The 26,070-nt window shown below is 36.1% G+C and overlaps 1 protein-coding gene across 1 annotated transcript in view; it reads right to left on the bottom strand.

Moving 5' to 3' along the window:
• SYT1 (synaptotagmin 1) overlaps positions 1-24,928 on the bottom strand; it is a 212,648-nt gene extending 187,720 nt beyond the window's left edge. The window contains exon 1 of the mRNA XM_041465580.1: positions 24,894-24,928. The gene's annotated coding sequence lies outside the window, so the exon portion shown is untranslated. The remainder of the gene's footprint in view (positions 1-24,893) is intronic.
• Positions 24,929-26,070: the final 1,142 nt, after the last annotated feature.

The raw sequence follows: 26,070 nt of genomic DNA, 5'->3' as shown, positions 1-26,070 counted from the left end.
TGAGCAGTGGCAGGTTTTGTATGTGCACCCTTGGAAAAATATTGAACCACAGTGAGCTCAATCTAGAGAATAATTATTTATATTTCAATACTTACTACGATATAAAATGTTTTCAAGAGAACACTAAGTTCTCTGATGAGAACACGAAACATATTTAACTAATACTAGAATTAATGTTCCAATACTGTTATAACTGGAAAAGATTGAAGGTTTTTCTTTTGCTTCTGATCCAGTTGGTTTATTCGGTACATTTGACAACAGTTCACGAACAGTTTGTCTGCCATGTACTTTTCCCTCTCTCTCCTATTCTTCTCTCCCCCTCTTTCATGCTTCAAGGGAAGATAAGGAACACTGAAACAATTAATTATTTTGAAGAATTTAGAAGAAATTAAATTAAGAAGAAAAACTCAAGCAGCAGTGGTGTTCTTGAAACTACCTGAAAATAGAAATCATTACATTGGCAACATATTACATAGTAACGGTGCATTTATGATTACCAGCTTGTAATTCAGTTGAGCTAACAGGTGACAAAGTGATTAATCCTAAATAGTCTGACAAGATGGCGTCACTAAACTTAATTTCTAGCTTGTAAAAAAAAGAAGTTAGTACAATACATTCTTCCTTGGAATTCAATTTGGGAAGAATTAACAAAATAGTCTAGGTTATTATCTGATATAAAAGTTAATGCAGAGGTTTTTCTTACCAAGTTAACAACATAATGCGGAGGATTTAATAAAACCATAATTTCATAAGCCAGGGCTAAAAAACCCCATGTTTTCTGCTAACAGCAAGCAGCAGGTACAGTGAACAAAATCTTACTGAAAAGACAAGTCTAGGGCAAAGTAGCAGTGAGGCTTTGACCATTTTGTCCTTCCCTGTAGGGAGTTATTCCCCACAAGACTAGACAGAGAGATCATTTTCACCCCCAAGTTGTTACACAGTCATTACCGGGACAGTCCCTGCAGGCAGCAATCAATGAAACACAAACGTTTCAATATGGATTGGCATGTGGTTTTTGTCTCCATCTAAAGTGAACAGAAAAATAAAACCTGCATGCAGAAAAGATGCCACTGTTATTTAGTCCAGGCTAGCTGAAATTCAGCTACTATAGGAAATAATGGTGATTCTGTCTTGCCTATACCAGATGTCTGTTCTCAGTGCTGACATTTATTCTTTACATCATTCATTGGAATAGGAGACTTGTGCAATAAGTAAAATATGAGAAGATAACATCTATTTCATTTCAAATTTGCACATCTAAGGTATCTAAGTTACTAAGCCCCTGAAATACTGGGGTTTTTTTAATTCCAAAAGGAATATTCAAAAGAAGAATCCTAACAAGGAAGGAAAGTGATAAAAAATATTAAAAAATGCTGTTAAAGCATCAACTTGTCCAAAAATAATGCTACTTAGCTACACTGTGGCATTTCCCCATGGTTTCTGTGTACAACATGTTACATAACAGAGCTGGATTTCATTGAGGGCAGGAACAGCAAATGCTGTTTATATTTCCTCATAATTATAGCTAAAGAAAGAGTTCAGTGCTTCATAAAAAAAAAAAAAAACAAAACCCCAAACAAAAAAAAAAAAAAAACCAAAAAACCAAAAAAACAAACCCAAACAAAAAACAAACCAAAGAAAAAACTTACAGGTCTGAAAGCTTTCATCCAAGAAGTAATTGAGAAAAAAAAAATTCTACACTTGCATAATTTAACAGCTGCTAAATCACTAGTTTTAGGCCATTTTTACTACTTCATAAAACATATTTGTGACTGCTGTATATCATAGTTAGATGCATTGAGACTTATTTAACTCAAGAATACTATTTTGTGAATGATTTTTCAAAGTGGCTTATTAATATAAAATGAAAAAATTAAGTAGGGTAGGTGGAGGAATATTTTACACATTCATGCAATCATCATGCTGGATTATAAACACATGCATGTATGTGTGTGTATAAATACAAAATATAAAAATTATTTAACTGAGAGTCTGCTGTATGCAGCACATTATGGCCTTGGGAAAGAACCACGTCAAATGCCATTTGATGATGCTCAGCCAGGCACATATAAAGGCACATTGCACCAATAATATTTGACAACACTGGCTGTGCTTTTTCTGCTTCAGTGGCTAGCTTGCTCAAATTCTGGGCAAAGCAACACACAAATAAGTCTATAAGCAGCTACACTGTCAGCATCATCCTTTCAAAGCAATGACCACAGTGGTTCCCAACAAACATACTTCACATTTCAGGTTTGAAATGATGAAATATCAAGGGACAGAAAAGAAATTTATTAGCCCAGGTCACCAAAAAGATGTCATTGAAAACAAAATTACCAGCAGTTAGCTTGAAATTCAACTTTAATGTCCAGTAAGCTCTTACTTTTCTTTGATGGTGCTTCCAATGCATTTTTTTTTCTCCCAAGGAAATACTGAGCACAGTTCCTGCACCTGGACAGCCGGTTGAATTGAAATGTCTTACACTGGACAATCAAAACTAGATACATCTCAAAGCACTGAGTTTGGTAGCAGTATTGTCCTAACTATTGGTAGGAATGAATATGCATTATGAGAATGATGTATGTGGAATTCATGAAGGGTCAGGCTTCTTCCACTACTTCAATAGCCACAGCTAACAGATCTATCCAACCTAATCATGACCAGATGCAGTCCAAAAGAAAATCACCTTTAGATTTTTGCTGACTACATTGCTTGATGGCAGACACCAAAGGCTCACAGTACTTGTGAAGACAGACCTTTGCTAAAATTCATCCATCTACAGTGATGCACAGACTGACTAGATGTTTCCTCCCCAACTGTTTAAGTTCATGGCAGGATAAGATGATCTCTTTTGTTCAGCTTCCTCTACTGAAACGGCACAAAAGGCTGCATGGAAAAAGTCAGTCCCAACAGTGAGAGAAGGAGAGGGATGAGACCACAAAATGTGCCCAGAAACTGAAATTGTGAATTATTTCTTGGAGAAGAGGAAAAGACATCTGACCTGTGCCTGGGTGATTTTGTTCTCCATCTTGTCTGAAATTATCCTGTCTCTCCCTTAAAACTGTATTGTGACTGACAGCCCAGCCTCATTCTGTCTGCTGGCTGGGGACTGTCCATGCTTTGGGACACTCATTATGAGGATGCTCTCACACAGTTCTCCCTCCCAGCTCCACTATCACATATGGCACACAGGATGTAGAAAATATGAGGTGAAAATGAGAGTGCTGCACTAATTAACGGTTTGGATTTTTTTTGGAGATGTTCATTTTCCTTGGTTTCAGAGCCCATAATCAATGATAACCTAAGATCACCACAGCAAATTGCTAAATCAGACTTGTAGGTTTCAATTTGTTATGATTCTTTTGACAAGTCAAACAGCTCACAACACTTAATTTTTTCCCCCAGGAATCTGAGTACAGATGAGAGCAGGAGTGGCCAATAAACGGAGCAAAATGTTGTTAGCTTTGCTCAAACTCTGACATTGAGTCTCTTAACTTCTAACCTCGCAGCGCTCTGTAATACATGGATCAGCAGTTTTCTCACTTCCCACCATCCTACATCCAGCCTTTGCACTGCTAGAAGGATTTAAGTCAGTACATTGCAAAAATAATTTTTGCTAAATCAGTCCCAAGCTCATTTCTGTTTATATTTACTCACATAACTCCTTTGACATTATACTGTCCAAGTCTTCAATGCAATTACCACTGTAGGATAATATATTGCACGTAACCTTCTAACCAATATTGTGGGTTTATGTTTAAAAATTAATGAAGGAAAATGTCTCCATTCTGCCATAGACTCATAACTTACAATTTTTTTACAAACACACATTATAACAGATTTTCTTGAGACCCAAATAATTAACTACACATTTTATTTAACTTTTATCTTCAAATATGGAAAGAAGAAACTAGTCACGGACATGGAGCCAAACAGTAATGCTTCAATAAAACACATATTCTACTCAAAACATTGTGGGGGAGGGGGTGGGGAGTAGGGTGGAATTGGGGAGGGGGCAAAGAGAGAGAAAGTATTCTACAACATTATTCTACATAATGGTGCATTCTGAAGATGAGATTTAGATAACAAAGAGGAAAAACCTAGCTTTTTTCTTAGAGAAAGATGTTAGACCTGTATCTAACTTTATTTTTTTTCTAACTTCAGCCTTATTTACATTATATTTACAGTATATTAAATTACTCTTCACTTGTTCACTTTATTCCTTTCAATACTTCTATGATGTTCAGTGAATGGTACTCTTTCTTGAGCTGGACATGAAGTCCAGCTGGACTGGAAGTGTTAAATATTAGCTTGGTTGGTGCTTTTTTCCCAGTTCTGGACTGAATCATATTTGCAGATTTCTGTGAGCAAGCCTGCATAGCACCCAAGTAAAGTGTTCCAACTCCAACTAGTAACATTAAGCTATCATTTTCAGCTCATTAAATTCACTCTTCTTACAATTAAAAAATTATAAGTGTAAAAATAGGAACATTTCAGTAGATCATCTATCAGTATATTAGATACATTTTTGCATTAATTTGCAATTCTATGTTTGACCTTGATATTTTCCAAGGTTCTGACAATCAAAAAGCAAAACAGCTTGCTGTAAACACATACTAAGTTTCTTGAGAAAGGAAGATGGCACAATATTAAGTGAGTTTATTAAAAAAATTAAGTTCTTCAATAGAAGTAAACAGTGACTTATTGACAGCCCAAAAATACCTCATTATCCTTTCATGACAGTCACTTAAACCTCAACAAAATCTTCTATTAGACCTTATAATCAAATTTTTTTCTTGCTTTTTCCTCCAGGTGAATAAGTATGATTTATATATCAATTTTAAGAAGTAAATTCAGCAGTTTACTATAGGAGATATCTATCTTCAATCTACTGTTTATGAGTTTTGTCATATGGAGCAATATACACAAAACAATTTTAAACGCTATATGATAGGCAAAAAGCTCAGACCTATTCTTATGAACTGCCAATAGTTCTGATTATTTCTGAGTCTGTTTGCTATGCCAAAACTGTTGAAATTCACACACTGGGTATCTTCTTCAAATTGATTAAAAATATAATACTAGGGGAAGAAGACATTTTAAGAAAAAAAGAAATCTCATGAATCTTTGAAGAAGTTTTACTCCCCCCTGTTTCCAGTCTGGCAGAAGGTTCAGCCTGGCACCAGAAATGTGTTGATTTCTGTGAAGTGTCTAAATCCGTCTAATCAACATGCCTGTAGAAAAAAAAGTCCTTGGTTCATCTATTTGCAGTAGAGACAAAGTATCAGCAGCTACATCCCTATCAACCAAATTTCCACCTGCAATCAACTTTTCCTGCTCAGAACTGGAAGAATGAAGCATTTGTACTGCAGAGAAGGAGAAAACGTAGAAACACTGCTACATACAGAATTTCAGAATAAAAGACGCACTTTTTCTTATGAAGCATTACAGGTAACCAGGCAATAAGAGAAAGAACAACACGACTTGACTAGCTTTCAATCACACAGATTGAAAGAATAGATGAAGGTATCAATCACCTTCTATGGGGATGGCTGGTCAACATGTATAGGTCTGTATGCCCTGGAACCAACAATGGGCAAAGAGACTGCATAGGGAGAAGGGATGGAAACTAGAGGCCAGCCCAATAGCCAAGGGTGGAATGTGAGCCAGAGAAGAGAATGAAGAGGCAGAGGGCAGGAAGTGAGCCGGGACAGAAGCAAGAAGGAGCAGCCAGATACAGTATAGAAAAGAGCACACAAGCTAGCATGAAGAATTCACAGAAGACTCTGTGTGTCAAGACATTAACTATTATAGGTGGAAGAAATCCAGAGAACAGCAGCAGTACAAATAGAAGCAAAGAGCAATGCTATAGAGAGGTGTTTCCCCACCAGTACCTGGCTTTGAACTGTTTCTCAGCACTTTTCCACTCTCCACAAATAACTATGGAATCTGCTAACAGTGTGTCTTGCCTCCTTTCAATTTTAAGCCCCTCCAAGAGAGGCTTTTAAAGCATTCTATGCTACAAAAATGTAGCATTCTGAAATAATCAAGATGTTAAAGGTCTTGTGCTAATTGGACACACAAAATGAATGGACACATCTTGTACATTATGTGCCTTACTGACCCTTTTGTAAAACAGAACTAAAACCTTTCCTCCTCTCACATGGGTGCTGCAACTTTCTTATATCCAAGTACCCTTACTAGATAATAACGTTAAGTATCATAGAAAAGCCCAGAGAAAAACATTAACAATCCCATCTTCAGAGAAAAATGTGAATAGAACATGAATATCCCATTAAACAACAAGGATGAAATAAAAGTATGAGCATCTGCTGCTTCTCTGAGCATTCTGCATTTTGCTTTTATTCTGGAACCTTCTGCCTTAAGTTATTATATGATCATGCAACTAAAATTGCATATGCTGAGGCCAATGGAAAGGCTTACTTATTACTAGCAATTTGTATTTTTCAATGTTTGATTTCAAACCTGTAGTTTTCTGACAATGTATGGGGCTATCTACAATGCATTGTAGATATATTACTGTTTAGTATAATTTTGTGGTTTAGGAATGGTATTCTCCATATTAGTAGTCCCGAAAAAACCATGCAGCCACTCACTCCCACTTTCCCCTCCAACTGGAAGCACAAAAGGCATAGATCACAGGTTGAGATAAGAACAATTTACTGGAAATAGCAATAAGATACAGCTAGTAATAGCAACAATTTAAAAAAAAAAAAAAAAAGGTGTAACACAAGGAAACTACAAAGAAAGCCCTTCATAATATGACCAGCTCTTCCCCATCACATTTTCTCCCACTGAAAAGAACACCTTTCTTCTCAGAAACAAGAGTCCCTTACTCCCCCGCCGGCAATGAGATGAGGTGGTATAGAAAAATCTTCAAGTCACAACCCCCCACAGCCACACTCCCTCCCAGCTACTGCCAAAAACATAACTGTCCTGGTCGAAACCAAGACAACTACATTATGATGAGATTTAATAAATTGTATGAAAAGTACACAGAAATTTTGTTGGACCCTTTTCCATGTTAAATTATTTCCATTTCAGACTCTGATTTGTGGCAATTAAACATCAAGAACTACTTTCAGCATTGTCACCATTGCCTAACTGTAGCTTATTAATATGGAGTTCTAAGATAAACTGGAGGAAGTGTTCATTCTCATGGAGAGGAATTTACATGTATCAATATACACAGATGTACAGATACAGATGAATGATTTAATATACATATTAAACATACATATTTTCATAAAAGAAAAATAAATGTGCAGCAATTCCTCTCTCTGTCTCTCCTTCCCTCCCCAACACATCAGGATAATTTTATATAAACATATCTCAATGGGAGAAAGACTGTGTTTGGTTGACAACCACAACCCACAATCCAAATTTAATCTTCTTCAAAATTTTTTTTTTTTTTTTGCACAGGACTGAAAATGTGTTTTGTTTCCTATGTTAAAAGGACAGTTGTTCTTGCATTACTGGTTGGATACAAAATGAATAATGAAACATGATACGATGAAATTGTAAAACTTTAAATCATCTGTAGAACATCACTTGACAATGCAGTCTGCTATGATATGTTAGACCCAGGCTCAGCAACTCCTGTTTATAACATTATTGTAAAACTCTGAACGGATATCTAAAAATCCATCAACACAAAGCGTATTTTGCAAAAAAAATTAGTTTTTTGTCTGTACTGGTGACCTTTTCATACTCATTATATATTCACTAACCTTCCATTCTACTTTGCTGCTACTCATATATGAAGACAAACACTAATACACAATGAAATAGGTTATGACAGCACAGATTTCACTTGCACTATTTTTAGACAATACTGAACTCATGTTTTCAGATTATTCTGGAGACTGCTCCATGTGTTTTCTCACCTGAAGTAGCCATTGCATCAGATCACTACTTCATTTATTCTGACACATGGAAATAAGCTGAAGGCTAGTTTTTTCAAGCCATTAAAAGTGCATTTATTTGTAACCCACTAGCTCACTGTAAACATTTAATTTGTCCACGTATAATTTCAATCCAAACACCTCCATAACAAATCACAGGCACTCATTCAAGGAATACTCTGTTTCTTCATGAATCTTTTGAAACTGAATTGATTTCAGTGTGCAAACTTGAAAACGAGAGTTGCCACTTTGCTTGGGCCTTCCTGACACGTGCAATACAGGAATTATGCTTCACTGAAAAACCTAGAGGAAACCAACCACAGTGAAATACTCTGATTTCCAAGGTAAAACCAGCATCAAATTACATACAGAATGAACATTAAGCACTTACAAGGGAGCAAGTAGTTAGCTGAACAAAGTCTGTGCTTTAAACATGCAAGGGAATTGAGGTGAAAAGCTCAATTTCATTTCCACTTCAGTATGACAAGAAATTGTCAATTAACACATGGAGGATTCTGGAGTATGGTTCTGTTGTCCACTGTAGTGTAATTTCACATACACAAACTGGGTCTGGCAGTTTCAGCCTTCCACAACCCAGTATTTTTCTGAGTGAGCTCTGTGGAATTCTTCAAGCTAAGTTTTAGGCTCAGGAAAAATTAAGCTCATAAGATCTTCCGGGGCAAAATGGGTAAGCTGCAATCTCATATTGTAGCTGAAATGTGACTGGAGGGGGAAAGTGGCAACAAGAAACTAGAACCAAGATAGGATGGAAGAAGAAAACACAGAGCATAGAATTAAGACAGGAGTCCAAATGGGCAAGCCCATTAAGTGAACGCTTAAAAGGGAATAGATTCCTCAGTGAAAATTTGGTGTGAAGAGGAGTATACTGACATAGAAAAATAAAAACAGAATAGGGAGATTGAGGGGGTTTTTTTGGGAGGCGGGAAGCTACCTAATTTAGCTTTTTGAATTTAAGACTTAGTAAGGAACTAGCTACTTCTAGTAACAAAAATACACAAGAAATGATGACTTTTGGTGAAGAAAGTATGGCATGCCCCCTTCAAACTCATGCTACATAGCTGTGTGGTCACTCCTATTATTCCCTACTTGAAGAACTGAGAGGACAGAAATGCCTACAATCCCCTTTCAAGTTCATTAATATTACTAAAATCCAGATAAGCTTTACATCTGTTTCTCCAGAGTTTCAAACTGGAAGCTTTCCAGACTGATAAAGGATGAAAGATCTATTGGTGATAAAGAAGTTTCATTTTGCTTGCATAGCAAATCCAAATATATTTTTCTTAATGCAGCCCAGATGCTGCGATCTCATAATGCAGCAGCTCTGAAAAGCTGTAAGAGAAGCATCATTTTGAGAATCTGCTTGTGCACATTTGGACAGAGAACTCTTCCACTGGAGATGGAAAAAGAATGTATTTGTGAAAATTACACTGACCTTTATAAAACTGGCCTAAACCAAGAGATTTAAAAGTTAGGTATGGAATATTTAACATTAAAATACCATCCTTGAAAGTTTTATAACGAGAAAATTCTTGGATTTTGCCTTAAAAGCTAATTTTTAAATTTTATACATTATATACTTCAATTTGTACTTTTTGTATACAAATTCAGGTGAAAACATGACATGACAAACTTTGTTATTCCAGTTGCATGTAGCACAAAAAGTAACCTGTATTTATGGATCACAATGATTTTTATTTGTACATAAAGTGTTCTGTGGAAGAACAAGAGAACATGACAAACTGAAACTTGGAGGTTCAAACTGAACATGAAAAGAAAAACCCATTTCCACAACAGGATAATTAGGCAGTTTGCCCGAGAGGGTTGCAGAAATTCCATTCTTGGAGGCTTTCAAGACTTGCCTGGAGAAAGTGCCAAGCAATCTGGTCTAAACTCAAAAGCTGATCCTGCTTTGAGCAGGAAGCCTGGCTGGAAGACCTCTCAAGGTTCCTTCCAAAATGAATGATTATGTGATTCTAAGGCTTCGGAGTCAATCAAAATGTTTCTCTTGCTTCCTCTGCCAGACACCTGCTGATATGGTACCAGCCTCCCTCTCAGTGCGCAAAATGTGGAAGCAGCATTGTGACCAAGTAGAGAAAATACACATCCGCATTGTTTAATGGTTTATCATCATCCTAAAAACATCATCACAACTCATGGTAATGAGAAACTAACATGTTAAGACTTCAAATCACAAAATAAAATAATCAAAGTGCTATGAAATCAATTACTGTATATCCAAATCTCTGTGTTGAACTGAAAGAGAAAAAAACAGTTAATCTATTTAGAAATTGAATGCTTATACTTTAGAAATAAAGTTACAATAAAAGGTCAAATAGAATATGTTATCACATATTAATTACATAAGTTGTGATTTATTGTTCCAATACCAAAAAACTTTGTAGAAAAATGACAAGACAAAACAGGAAACCAGTGAAGCTTATGTGAGATGACGTCTCTTGTTATACCTATTTCTGACAAATCATAAAAATAATGCTGCAAACAGGGAAAGATTTCACACATATCTAAACAGCAAGAATCACCTGAAAATTCTTCATATGTAAGTGTCAAAATCCTTTCACTACAGAAGTTCAGAATTGTGATCAGTGTGAGTTCTAAGCGATCTGCTGTGCTTTCCTAATTCTGCCATGACATGAACTCTGCAGTTCCAAGACAGGCAACGTAGGGGACTTAGGAAGGCAAAACTTCCAGTATGTTTGTTAATTTAGAAAAATTTGGGCAGGTCAGCCTAATCTGTTTATTTTTCACATCATGCTAATGTGGTACTGCAAATATAATAATCATATTACTACTATTATTAATAAGATAAACTTTCATTTGTTATTAATGAAGTGCAACAGAACAGTGGGGTCTCTTATGACCAAGCTTCACAGAAAGATGCATTTTCATCTTTGTGGTTTCCTGGACTGAAATGGTTTTAATAAAATTAGGTACACAATTTAAAAAAAAAAAAAAAAGCCTTAAGAGGAAAGACCAGAACTCTTAAATGTAAAATAAATGCTGCTTTAGAAAATAATAACTTTTCTTTAAAGACTTTCACAGCCTACTGTAAAAGTTGTGGAGGTAATAAAAAACTATGATATGGACCTGATATTATTCAAGTTCAAGATTATTCAAGCCAGACAGAATTGCCTAACTGGGAAATCTGACCTTAGTGAAGCCAATACAAATGCAGTGCGTATGTAGAGATGTAACATATGTAAGCTAAGATGAATTTCAAAGATCAAGGCTTAACAATTTACTTCTTATATAGCTAATTATAACTAACGGCTGAGCACTTATCTGCCTGGAAGTAAGACTGCAAAAAGTGTTTTGTGTTTTAAAAACTGCATAATTATTTGCAAGTAACCATGGGAACCAGCATTAACCAAAATGTCTTTTTTAGTGCAGCTCTCCATTATACATATAAACTTCACCACTTCCCTCCCAAAAGCCCTTTCTTTGTTCCTCAAGCTTTAACATAAAATATTAATTTAGGTCTAAAGAGTGAATTTAACTTTTACTGTGGAATAGAAAATAACAGCACAGACAATAAGAACTGATAGTTTTCACAGCTGCCTGTAACCCCCTCTGAAACTGGGATAATTATATACAGTCCAAAATACAACTGCTTTACATAGTGACTTTTGATATAGGGCTAATACATATTATTCTCACTCCTATTAAAGACCATCATTCACTCCCTTTTATGTATTGCAATTTCAAGAGACTCTGAACAGGCCCTACAAAAACAGACTTTTAAAAACATACTTGTAAATTTAAAAAATAAACTCACAACTTTGTCACTTCCAGAATACCACAGAATTACAGAATTTAACCCCTCTGTATGGGGGAAAAAATGGTAGATTTTTTGATTCTCATAGTCAGCAGCTAAAACATCATACTGGGAGAAAATTCAAAGTTTCATATATCCATGCTGTTGTTTAGGCTGCACTGTGACCTGGAAAGTCCAAACAGGTATCGTTGAAGACATGGAAAATAATTGACCTTTTCTTCCTTAATCATAAATATGTAAATCATTCACATGGAGAAATAAGGCTTAAACAAACCAAATATTTACTAATTGTCAGCAACTGACAGAATGGTGAACTACAGGGAGTTAATTAGGCAAATGCCTTTTGCTAGGTTACCTCAGATATGCATCTTTAATTAAACAGCTAAAAAAATCTACCTGTGTATCTTACAGCTTTACTGAAATAAATGGGTGCCATTTTAGCAATTATATTTCGAAGGCATCACACAGTGCTTTGAATTGGGTAGGCTCAGTCTCTGGGGAAGGACCCTCTATTGGGCTTTCCTCAAGTAACACACAGCTGCTAGTTTGAAAAGTAGCATTACTGTAACCTGGGGGTGAACTGCGTGATTGTCCTGACAGCAAGGGTTGTTCACTGTACGCACGAGAGAAAACAGTGCCGAGTTTCCACATCCAGGCATGAAGACAAATCACCTGAGTGGGTGGGATAAGAGTGCACAGCTAAACACAGACAGACCACGCCAGGGCATCTGACTTCCTGCTCTGTGTGTGACAGCTTTGGCAACTGCCCATCCCACAGTGGTGACTGACAAATGGAGCGACGACTTTCTTGAAGTAAAGGGTCTTCTGTTTCTGTAGCTATTTTCAAGATGAAAAGTTTCAAGACTCATAAGCTTAGACAATACTTAGTATTACTTACTTACTAACAGATACTTGGTAGATACCTGCATACCCAAACACAATAAAAAAACACTAAATGTAAAGACGTAAATAGTAAGACACACAACATGAGGAAATAGCAAAAAGTGGGGGAAAAAGCGCCAGAAAAATCACAGAGGAAAACCCTCACATACCATAACAGAAGAAAAATCCCTTAGAAGTGACTTTGTATCTTTATTAGCAAGGTTTATCTAGCTAGAAATCACATCCTACCATGCACCAACAATTAACTACAGTAGAAATGTGCTCTATTTTCTACTGAAGGAGAGAAAAAACCTCTCTTCAAAAATTAAATTAAGAGTTTTGTGAGAAGTGAATAGAGTTTTAATGTTTGCCACAAAACTTTTCTCCACCAGACAGAATTTTTTCCAGTGCACTGCAAACTGTGCCAGCAGGTATGTACTACACAGGATCACCCCCTTGCCACAAATCCCACTGTTTTAACAGCCTGGAATCTGCTGGATACTTCTCCACACATGAGAAGTATATCCGAGCACCACTCAAAGCATTTGCCACTTCTATATGTGATTGTAAACTATTCACTTCTAGAACTGCTAATGTGAAGAATACCTTATTTATATGACTTAACAAGGCACTAGGGATACATGACCACAGAAAGTGAGTGAATCAGAGCGGAGGACATGTTAACTTACAGTAAATATGTAAACTCCCATGAATTGTATAAGGACTGCAGAGCATATTACTGGTGATCCCATTATAAGGTGATAAAACAATTAGCAGTATTAATAAATGAAACTCCAACCAAAACCAAAGCAACTTCAGATTTCTCAAGCAAAGTCTTGTATTGCAATCCATTGCTCCAGGGATAAAAAGAGCAAATGTCCAAACGTCATGCAGCAGAGAGGCCCCGCTCCCCCAGCAGCATCAGAAAATGACAAGGCAACCAAGCTATGGATAAGCTCTTATCAAAAAGCCTTAAGAGGGATAAAAGATGGTGCTCACCAAGAAAAAAAGATTTTTCTCTAAAAGAAATAGAAAGTCAAGTCTTAACCCTCAGAAATACATACTCTTACATAGTCAAGCTGCTTCAGTCTGCTCTCCAGAAAGGTACTTCAGTTGAGAGATGTGCATGTACCATTATTAGTTTCCCTAAAACCCAACTGAATTAGAGTTGTGTTTTAGCCATGCACAAAATCTATACATCCGAAACACACTTGACATCATTTAGTATGTGAGCAAGCATCAGTATAAACCACAGACACCTAACTGTGAAAACACCTGGGGCAGCCACTTCAGACTACAGTAACTGCTGCCTACAGATCAGGCAACATTTGTCACTGCCAAATATTTCCACTTTTTTTAACCAGGCACAGTCTAGAAGAAAAATGTAAAGCTTTCTGAATGGCTAGTCATATTTTGAATGAAAATGACAGAAGCTCAACAGAAAATATACTAAGGTCAAGGCAACGACAAGAAAACTAACTAGAGGCAATTTTTTATCAGAGTATCTAGAGCTCACTAATATTTTGACAAAACCTATACCTTCATTCTTCTAGATCTGAGTTGTCATTTCTCTGCTTTACCAATATAGCTAACACACTGGTAGCAAATAACTTTTTCATTACACCTTTTTTACATCTTTCAGATGTAAATAAATAAATATTCAGCCTTAATGTATTTCTTGGCCATATTCTTTTCCTACATATACTTCTTAACTTACCAAAGAACACCACCATGCTCATCTTATTTTTACAATTTCAGTCTTTCATTGTTTCTGAGATAAATCAATGGTACAAGTCACATCAAATTCTAGGCAACAGAGTAAGTTTCACCCAATCAGAGAAGTAAGAGCTAATAATACATATACTAAGTATCTTAAGCGAATACAGTTCCTATGGAGATACCTTTTAAATCTAAATAACTGTGAACTTTCATCCTCCCTGCAAGTACCTAATCCATTCTTTCTTATCCAGTCAGCCTACTGTATTTTCTAACTATTTCTACATGTGGCCTAAAAAATACTCTGATCACTTGAAAATAAATGAGCAAATCCTTTTTACTGGCACCACACCAAGTCCAAACGTGATAACTGAACTTAAAAAGTCAGCAACGTGACAGCTGATGAATGCTTCCATTTAGAAATACTCTTGACTGCTCCTATTCTCTAATTTTGGTGGTTTTTGCTTGGATCAGTTGAGTGTTTGACTGTTTGTGACATCAAAAATTGTGTCTTAAACCCAGATTTCTCTTTCTCCTGCTTGTTCCCACGAGAAGTGCTTCAGTTACTTTAAGAATACTTACATATAAACACTGTTTCCTTAAAAGCATTTCTAAATCCCCAGATTGAGATAACTTTCATACAGCAGGTTGCACCATAGTATAAAATCAACTGACGCAGCTCCAGTTGTTCTAAATTGATGACTTCCAAAATGTTACACGAATTGCCTAACTACCCTGTCATAACTTCCTGCTAAAGAAGTTGTGACACCATATATATTGTACTTCTAAGCTAAAAAAAAAACCAATGAAGCAACGTTTTGGTAAGCAGAATATACATCTATTAACAGGCAAAGTTAAACCGTCTTGTATGGCCAATGATGATTCACCTCCCAAAAGCCACACGTGAAGTGTGGCAACACAGTGGTGTCAAGGGTCATGGAAATGCCTTTACTCATATCTCAATCAACATATTAGTGAATCCTGAGAGAAGACTTCAATACATTTTCATAGCCATGGTGTTTTTAAGTAGCAATGATTCACAGGCGTCATACAGTTCTAGTGTTAACGGCTTCCCTTCTACCATGCAATTCACAATAGTCTATAATGCATAAACTGCCTCTTCCTCTTTTGTTTACCAATGGATGAACTCAAAAAACAGTTTATTAGTAAATAAATTGTTCAACAGTTTATTGAACCCTGTACACAATTTTAAACTCTCCTCTTAATGCTACACAGAAGTGCATGTGCTGTTTCTGAAAAACAATACCTTGCTTAATTATCCATATTTATTTTCAGGTGGTATCTGTAGCATTCAGCTGGCTGATAGCTGCACTTTAGTGATGTTGTTCCTGGGAAGCTAATGCTGAAGAGATGCTGCAAACCTGATATAATATATGGCAACAAATAAAAGGACAATTAGGATTAATAAAACAGAGCTTTATTTTCCCTCTAGAAACAAGCTGACGATTCAAATAACCCCTCAAGGTTGCATAATCTTATCATATCTCCTTTTTTACATACCAAGTATCAGAGATTCTTCTTCACATGCCTAATACTGTACTTTTAAAATAATACACATTTTTTCATTTAAGATTCACAAAATTCAGTTTCACTATACAAATTACTCATCTGCCAGAGTTTCTGGGTTGATTTCTTTCAATCTAGCTTTGGAATTTTAACTGAGAGAAAGCAATTTGACAACCGAGGACATAACGTTCCAGCAAAGCAGAGGAAAAAAGCGAGAGACAGCAAAAGCAAGAGAGCACGCACATGTGCATCCAAGAAGAAAGGTCACACAAACATGGGTTTCTTTGGTGCTCTGAGTAAAATATCTGATCAGCAGAAATCAGAAGCTCTTCAAACAAATCAGACATTGCATGCTATAGGTAGATAATTTGAAGAAAGCAGTACATGCTAAAGCTAAGGGTTTAACAACAACAGCAACAACAAAAAAGGCATAAAGATAATGTATTCATGTATCATTTATAAACAAATTTACTGTATTCTATCTGAAGTAATGTAACATTATAGTCCCATACCCACAGCAGGTAGTAAAGGAAGAAGTAGGAGCAAAGCTATAAAGACAGTTTGCTGACTGGGATAAAGAGATAACCAAACTGCTCTGAGCTTACGTTAAAGAAAGAAATGTTTGCAGAGGGAAAAATACAAACCTCAGGTTCATTCACTGTTCTATAATACAACATGAAGATATCTGGTCATGGGGAGGAAGGAACGTACACATAAAAACGTACACACTGCTTTATGTCTAGACACATTTCTGATCGCATGAATGGGCACCATCCCAGCTTGAGCCCCTCTTCGCAAATTCAGTCACAACCTAGTTACAGTACTCCAGCAAATGTAAGTTATGTTTTATTCCTATTGTTATCTTTTTGAAATTCCTATTATGAAGAGATGAAGAACTATGAGAACTACAAGAAAACAAACTAGGTGACACTCATTAATGAGGGGTCTTCTCATAAGAGTATCATCGAAGTAGCTCTAGAAGGGCAAATAAGATTCAATAAGCAAATCCAGGGGAGCGCCACTAAGATTCTTCATTGTGAGGCTGGTGAGGCATTGGAAAAAATTGCCCAGAGAAGCTGTGGATGCCCCATCCCAGCATGTGTTCAAGCTCAGGTTGGATGGGGCTTTAGAGCAACCTGGTCTAGGGGAAGGTGTCTCTGTCCATGACAGAGAGGTTGAAACTAAATGATTTCAAGTTCACTTCCAATCCAAACCATTCTATGACAATATGACTTAGGTAGAGTAACCAATAAGAAAATAGTAAAGGGAGAAAAATGGGAATATGAACAAAGGATGAAAGGAGAATCAGAAGAAGAAACAATATAGGCCTTATATTAGTATAATCATACCAGAGCTTTCCTTTACCTAGCCCCATCTCATTATTCAGGCTTGAAAGGGCTGCTGTTTTTCCCAGGAGAATTAATAAGGGAGGCAAGGAGAGCTTTTATTTGTAAAAAGGGCAGCAAGAAAAGCTGTTTGATATTTGTAGGACTTAGTCTTACACAGGTATGTTCAAGATTAGGAACCACCAAGTAGGAAAAAGGTTTTTTTGAGGCAGTTCCTTAATAGCAGATATAATCTCAACTTCTTTTAATATGCATCAAAAATAACTAGGTACTAATGAACACATTTCTCAAACACAATGGCACCTTCTAAGAAGCTTGAACTACTGGACAAATCAATATTCAGAACAGTCTCAGAGTCTGAAAGAGTAAGATAAGGAATGGCAGTACACAGTTCTGTAGTTCTTCAAGGTCTTTGCAATACTGAGATGGTATAAGCTTATTCTTTTCACACCAGCAACAATACTATCAATTTCACCACTGGAGTGAATTCCAACCCTCCAGAAAGTTACTGTGTGCCATCATACCAGTTTTGAAAAGGAAAGCTGCTCAAGAGAGTTTAAGCAAATGATTTATCTCCACTAACAAATCTTGAAAATTTCAATACCAAAGACACTGATTCTATTCTCCTTAAGAAATGTCTAAGGACAAAGCTATTAAGTTTAGATGTAATGCCCATTTTAAAACCTACCTATATATTGGGTGTATTTGCCCAATATTCTGTAACTATCCAAAAGGAATCCCTGTTACCCACAGGAAAAACAATTAACAGTTTAATAGCTAGTGGTTTATTAACCAATTGCTTAATGCAGTTTGAAGTCTTAAACATTATTATCCCTAAAGTAAAATTAGATCTTTAAGCAAACCCTGACCCTGTTATTAATTTTATTTAAACTAAAGATTCAACTGCTGAGACATGACTCGAAGAGCAAATACCATCAAAAATAGTTAAGGTTGCACAGTCTAAATGCCATCTAATTCCATTTTTCTCATCCTTCTTCCTAAAACCAATGTTCTTACTTGGCATCACAACTTATAAGGATGAGTGAAATAGGCTTATGGTATAAGAGCAGCCTGGGCACTATTTCTGTTAGAAATGAAAAGGTATTGGGAGACCTATTACGTGAAAGATCAAAGTGTACCTCTGTTCGGTACTAGCAGAGACCTCCAGGCTATCATGCATTTCACACAGTATCACCAGAATTTGCAATAAATGTTTGGGAGTTATCTTTTGAAGCTTCAGTCCCTGGATCCATGCAACTGAATAAAAATCTCATCTTTCAATAAAATATACACTTCTAAACCTTGAGATTTTGGACCGACTAAAGCAGTCATAGAAATTGAGCAGTAACAAGAAAAACTCCCAAGCACATGGCTTAAGGAAAAACAGAATCTCAGCATTTATAGTAAATTGACTAAAGCTTTGCAATTGGTGAGACTGGTAAGATGACCTAATGTTATGTGCTTTATGAACAGCATGTTCAAAAACTTGTGCTCTCAGCTCAAAGTACTGTTTCATTTATTAGCCCAGCTACAAGAGTCACTAGTATGAAAGACATCAATCAATATTGCTCTCAGAGCTGTCATGCAGAGGGTCCTCTCACAGCAAAACTATGTCTTTGTCTCTATAGCTTGAAGAGCAAAACTGAAGGTGTACCAGCAGCACACTGAAGACACACTGCTGATGAATCTGATGTTCCAGAGCACTTCAAATCACTCCTAATTTCAGGCTGTTCTAATGGATATCCCTCCACCCAAAAATCCTAATGCAATGAATAATGCCTTTCCAAATATATTAAATTTTGAATTCTGTGTTTTCAAAGTTGTTTACTGCAAGAAAAATTCTACTGTCCCCATTTCATGTACTCCAGATATTAATATAAGCATAGAAGACTGACATCAGAAAACATATTTTTATGTGCTAATGGTTTTGTAAAACATTTTTGTTTACATGGAAAAGTAACTGAATTTCCTATTTTCTTCCAATTTTCACAGGTAAGCGTTGCCAATATAGTTGGAACTTAGAGATGTAACTGTAAACAGGTCTAAGAGGCATCTTTTCTCATTTCTGAATAAACTTTTGAATGAGTTTCATTTGCATAGGGAAAGCAGTCAAAATGAGATGCTTATGATGGCTAGATGTCTTCAAAGTAACTTTTATAGTATGAAACTTTAAAAAAGAAAAATAAATAATTAAAGAGAAAAGTCATACTTGGAGATGATCCAAAACTGCCAAATAATGTCACTTAGTGATCACCAACTCCATACAGGGGAGTCATCTTAAGCTGTATGTTTCATAACCATTGTACCATATTAGTTATTTCTTGAGTTAAGCTTCATGTATCATAAATGCAAAACAGCAGAGTTGACAAGAAAGTCTATCCTCTTATTTCCTAATCAAAGCATAAGCCACAACAAGAACAGTGACAGAACAGGCTGTCTCCAAGACCTATTGGAAATTTGGGCTGGAAGTGACCTACCACGAATTACTAAGGTATGTGTCCACAGCTAACCTGGTAGTCTTTAAAAGGGCATTGCGCAACAAGATTTAGAATTAGAAACAAAAGCAAAATACTGATTAAAGCTTGCTCTCACAAAAACAAAAACAACAAAAACAAAAAAGGAACACAAATTTACTCCCAAAAAGCATGCAATGCTGCAGATGTCTACTAATTTTGTTTGATTGTATTTAGAGATGGGACTATAATAGCAGTTACCAACGTCAGCAAAGCTGCATTATGATGACACATATAATTCTTCTTATTGAGAGATTTTAATCACAAATATTTCACAGTAACTAAAAGTAAAAAAAAACCCTAAACAAATTATCAACTTCCCCATTCAAAAATACACAGAGCCATAATAAAAACTGCAGTAGCAAAGAAAATGTGACATTAAAATTTCTTTGATATGTGGATCATAGAAGCAATTCATTATAGTAGCTTCTTGAAAGTTGCCTCAGTAATTGTGTGGAACTGCTGCAATGTTTACACATTGTATGACTTAACGCCAAAAACCAACCCTTTTTTAAATGGAAATGATATTTCTCTGAAAGAGTCTGATTTAAAATCATAGCCAAGTTGATATTCAATGTGATGTTTAAAAATAGCAAAGTACAGGAACACAGTATACAAGAGAGGAGAATAAGGATGTTAACCCTACTGACTGAAGCTGGCTTCTGAAATTCCAACAAGCAAATTACACTAATTAATATTTTGCTTTTGAAACCTAATGTGCAAAGGTGGTTAAAATCTACTGCCACAGCAGCAACCCAGGCATTTGGCTCCTACACTTAAGAGATGCTGACTTCCTTTAATGTTTTTTAGTGGACGAAAAAGCAGCTGGTAAATACACTAGTATTTCAGAATAAATATATATACAATAACATTGAAAAATGGAAAATATAACACAGATTTCCAGTTCAAAATTTCCAAGTAATAGACAAATATCAGGCAATATTTATTGAAGCCATTAAATGGCTCAAATGGTTAAATTCCTAGCTGGTAAAAAGATGATTACATGACTTCTGGGGCACCTGGAAAACACATAATTTGAAAATGTGTCCAGAAAGGTACGTGTTTACCAATTAAAGAAAAAGCTTAGAAGCTGCAGCAGATAAATTAAATAGTAGAGACTAATCAATCACAGTGTTAAAATGATAGATGACAACTAAACTGAAGCCCCAGGGAGCTATAACTACAGAGCCTTTTTGAAAAATCAGGCTGCAGAACTAGCATACCTCAAAGCAGTACAGAATCTAAATCCATGTCAGAGATGTCACATTAAAAAACACAAAGCGGTGTCTATAATACAGGAATGATAAAAAGAAAAGAAAAATAAAATTTTGTGGCACAGAATTTTGTAAGCATATAAGCCATAAAGAGTAGACTTTTCTGAATAGTCTTGAAATGATAACCAAAAGAGAAGCAATATAAACAATCTTTAAATTATGCAAATGCTACTATATAATTTACCAGAAGTTCATACTTCCAGTATGTGAGGGGGAAAAAAAAGAGTGAAACTAATTTAGGGGAAGACCTCATTAAAGACTTAAGGTAGTGGAAACACTCCAATGAACAATTTTATCTAAGCCTGCAGTATATGCACATGAATTTTAATTTTCAATGACAAAACCTGTGACAAAATGGCAAAGAACAAGGAATGAGGGCACTTCCATGCTGCTTCTAGATTACTATATTGCATGAAAGACTGAAATAATAACGTAAGGGAAGGGTATTGTGATTACTACAGAATATTCAGGAACCACAGGTTCATTTCTTTTTGAATACTCATAAATTCAACTTTTACAAAACGGACCCTTCCAAAGCCAAAAAGCCCTTCATTTAGCTACTTCATCTCTGGTACATTACATACCTTTATATATAATATTATAAATGGTAAAATATAAAACACAGTAGCTTTTGAAATAGGTATTAGGGCAAAGAAGGGTAATGTTGCACACTCATGAACTAATGGTAAGTCTAACATTAATTTAGTTCTTCTACACATAATGGAGTCAAACTGCCCATACAATAATTTTCAGCAGGCCAAGCCTCCTCTCATCTGCTCACAGTAGAGTCTGTATTCTGGCCATCCATCTCCTGTACTAGTACTGTGCTCGTGCAATCTCCTAATTTATGTCACATTACCTGAACTTGCCTTTATCAAAAAAGAGTAAAAAAAACCAAAAACTTGTTATCAACCAGCCATCAATTATTTGCCACTTCTTTGATAAACCGAAGTTGTGGCAGATGAAATCTGATTGCTGCTGACCATGTGAGGACAATGGACACCTTTTTCTGAACACATGTTGCAAGAATTTTTCCCTGTTCCTTGAAGGGTTTCTGCAATCTTTTGCAATATCAAACAAATGACAAAGGCCCTTACACTTAAAATAAAGTTGGGAACATGTAAAACCCACAAAATATACTATACATTATGACTTTTATTTCATCCTTTAAAAAATAAGAACAATATTGATTTTAATTATATTTTCTCTATATGCGGGGAATCCAATCTTTTTTTGCCTCTAAGCACCAGATATTTTAAATTTTAGACTTTAATTCAAGTTGAAGGGAAAAAGGTATTCTGAAACACCTCCACAATTACAATTTGTCAAACCCAGTGTCAGAAGAATGACTGGTTACTTCACGTATGAAGTTCTCAGGGGTGTTGTTAGAAGGCCCAAAGGTACCAGACATGAAGTTCCCTCTATGGGAGAATGTACAGCCTGATCAAGTTGGTAACATTGCTTCTCACTGATGATGGATGAGAGGTAAGAGTAATTTTATTTCTGTTTTATTATTCTAATTTCCCATGTATATTCCAAAGAGAGTGTTGAATAAATTTCACATCACAAATGTTAAATAACCACTGCAGAGTTTCATTTTTGTAATTATATATTCATTATATGTTAGATAATTTGTAGTTTATAATCATAATACTACAATTGATAAAATTAACCATGGATAATATGAAAAGGTCCTGTCAACCTATTCTGCCAGCAGAAGAGAGAGAATTTGTATGTGAAGGAGTACCAATAATAGTTGATTAATTTTTTCTCACTATACACAAATAAATCCGCATTATTTTGAAAGAGCTGCCTGTGAGTTCTGGCTGCTTGACACAGAAACACAACTGGGGAGAAGATCTTCCAGAGTCTGCAGTAGTGAAATTTATTTCCTACAAGTAGGTCTGTAACAATTTGTATATTTTTTGTATATATAGATCAGTTGAATTATACAAATTGCTTGGACTTGCTAGCACTTTTTCATGCAACTACCAGTCACCTGCTGCCAAAACTTCAGATCCAGAGGCATAAAGCATAATTTATTAGGTGGGAGGTATCCCAAGCATTAAATAACAACTTCCAAAGTTCCACAGTGTCTTTCCACATGTCAAATAAAATTGCAAGACCTGACCCATATTACACTACAATGTAACCCTTTATGAATTCCTTAGACATAGGCATATGGCATTATTCTATGCCTTATGACCCGAAAACAGCAATAACGCTCTTGGTCTGCAGAGAACCTATTTGATACTAGAAATAGCAAGCTCAAAATTCGCCCAAGATCAGAAACATTCTGCAATGCAGCTCTGCCAAGAGTAAGAGGAGATGGCCCTACGTGGGAGACGCGAGCAGAAAATGTGAAGCTCGAGCAGACTGACTATGTGGCAAAAAATGGAAAGATAAAGGGTAAAAAGAGGTGTGATAGCATGTAGGGAATATAAACCACAGGAAACACACGGGAAAGAAGAGAAAATGAAAGGAAAGTATGACTGGAAGAAGAAGAAATGAAAAAAAAAATTAAAGGAACAGATAAATAGGAGTTTTGAGAAGTTTTCTAGAATTCTCTGGTACATATGTATCATTTGCTATATATCTAGAAGATGCCCACTGGTAACATAGTTTAGTACAATGTACAAACATTGTAAACCTGTAACCATACAGGTTCACAAACAAGCATTGTGTTGTCCTTGGCTTTGTGAAATGTCACACATTTCATTTCATGTTAAAGCCCATCATCAAACTTGTCAGCCCAGAGATATAACAGGTATTTTTTTGCTATTGAGATTTACACACATTTTTTTCCAACAAAGAATATTATTTTTATTATTTCTCAAGAAATATTAAATATTTATAGCTATTCAAAACTAGTCTGTTCCATGCACCAGTTTGGTTAAATGAATAGGGATCTAATATACAACATTAAAATTCCTTAACTTGTACTGCGAAATGTATATTCTAAAAGCAGAATGATGCTAAAGGACACATATTCTTTGCACATTACTTACTGTCCACAATTACCTACCACAAAAAAGGCAGGTTCTATTGGCACCTAGCACAGGGGAACTGCTAAGAGAAATGTGTTACCCAAGTCCACCTGCTCTGGTTCTCAGAAGCTATCACCACCTGTTAACACCCAGTAATGCAGTACACCCGTATAATCAGCCACACTTCCTGGGGCACACTACTTTGGACTGGCACTGAAAGCACTGTCTGTGCTCTACTTTGTCATGACTGGTACTTCACCAGCAGCCTAAGATATTTTTCTAGGGACAATGTCAATAATAGCACCCACAACACAAACGTGGCTCATTTTCTTGTCTCAGTAAGCGATCTTAATTTCTTGGTGTTTGATAATGCTGCAGCTGTCAAAGGCCAGTGCAGCCATGCACTGCGATTGGTTGGACTGTGCAGTGAACAGCACAGCTATGACCAGGGCTCTTCAGAACAATTAGCCAGGGGTTATGTGATTAACACAAACTCATAAAAGTCTTTTCCTCCTACACTAACCCAGCTGGGTCTGACTGCAGTGGTGTAATCTGTTTTTGTGCAAAATTTCACATGTGAGCAAATGTTGGTGTAATATTGTTTTTAGCTTGGTACTGTCAATTTCTATTGCAATGTATTTTTACTGAGAAAAAAACCATAATATTCTCAGTATGAGCAGCAATGAAGGTACTTTGTGTGGATTACCTGGGCCTCTTACCTGAGATGATTATAGAATTTATAAAAGTCTACCCCTGTGAAATGAAACTAAGTTGGATACAAGGCAGAGATGTTCACTGCACTAATTTCTTGCACTTGTTGGAAGAACTGCAAACATGAAAGAATAAAAAAGAATTTAAAAGGAGGTGCAAGTCATGTTTAGCTTCAGAGTATATAAGTTGGTCACTTACTGTTCACAATAGAGAATGTGTGCTTAACTCTCTTCTCTTTGTTTATTCAGGACTCCACGCTTCTGTAAGAAAAACAAATGCATGTGTTTATCATCCATTTAAAATTAACTGTCTAGTTTCATTTGTGCTACAGAAGTTTGCTATTTTCTGACTTAGTTTTGGCTTACTCCAATATTTAAAACCCTGGGCTTTTGTGAAAGCACCCAGCAGAGAAAGTTCACATCATGCCTTTTCCTTAAAAACCCGTTTTTCAGTCTTAGATACTACAATAGCAGCAGAGATGAGAAATCTACAGGTTCAGGGAACAAATCTCTCTTGAAACCTCAGACTGGCTGAATGCTGGGCATCCTAATTTTATCTGAGCACCTGCAGGCCTCCCCAGTTCCAGGGAGGTGACAGGCTTTCACATTTCTGAGGCTGTCAATCCTCTTGTCAAAATCAAATTCTCATGGTGTATTAGATCTTGGCTGAATTATCCCATTAGACTGAGGAGCCAAGGAAGAAAGAACATATGCCTGCAATGACAGCCACAGCCTCCCTCACCACTTTTGGAGGAGAGTGGAACATGCTGCAGAGGGGTGTTTGATGCCTCACTCCTGCTGTTTCATACAGGAAATTTGTACGGTAAGAACTGAACACAGCACACCAGCTGCTTTAGCCTTTCTTGGCCAGGTTACAAGCATCACAACAGAGGTGAGTTTTAAGGCAGGATTTGAAGGAACACAGCATACTGCCTTTGCAGATTTTACTATTAACAATTTTCTTTAACAAAGGCTGCTTGAGAGAAGGGAGAAAATTGGAACTGCTGGGCAATAAGGGTTACAAAAAGGGCAACATTGCTGTGAAAGGCCAAGCACAATCAAGCTGTGAAGGCATTAATTGTGAAGATGATCAATTTGGATGCAGTTAAAAAATTGAGCCAAATACATAATTACCAAGATAGACAAATGCATTTTTAATTTTACATCAACTAGAAAATGAAAATGTTATCTGAAACTGTCACACAACAGCACACCAACACTGGCCTTTAAAAAAGGCAAATCATCATTCCATCTACCATCTCACTCTAATCAGCAAGCCATCTTTCATGACTCAAATCATACAGGACTCAAACTATAACTAATTATAAAATCTAATTTCCCCTTCTATTTTAGCAAGAAATTAATATTTCTTTCTG

The sequence above is a fragment of the Pyrgilauda ruficollis genome, unplaced genomic scaffold (assembly GCF_017590135.1).
Source record: "Pyrgilauda ruficollis isolate IOZ18807 unplaced genomic scaffold, ASM1759013v1 scaffold19, whole genome shotgun sequence".
Lineage (NCBI taxonomy): Eukaryota > Metazoa > Chordata > Aves > Passeriformes > Passeridae > Pyrgilauda > Pyrgilauda ruficollis.
The sequence above is the reverse complement of the archived record's forward strand: the minus strand, read 5'-3'. Positions and strand labels throughout refer to the sequence as shown.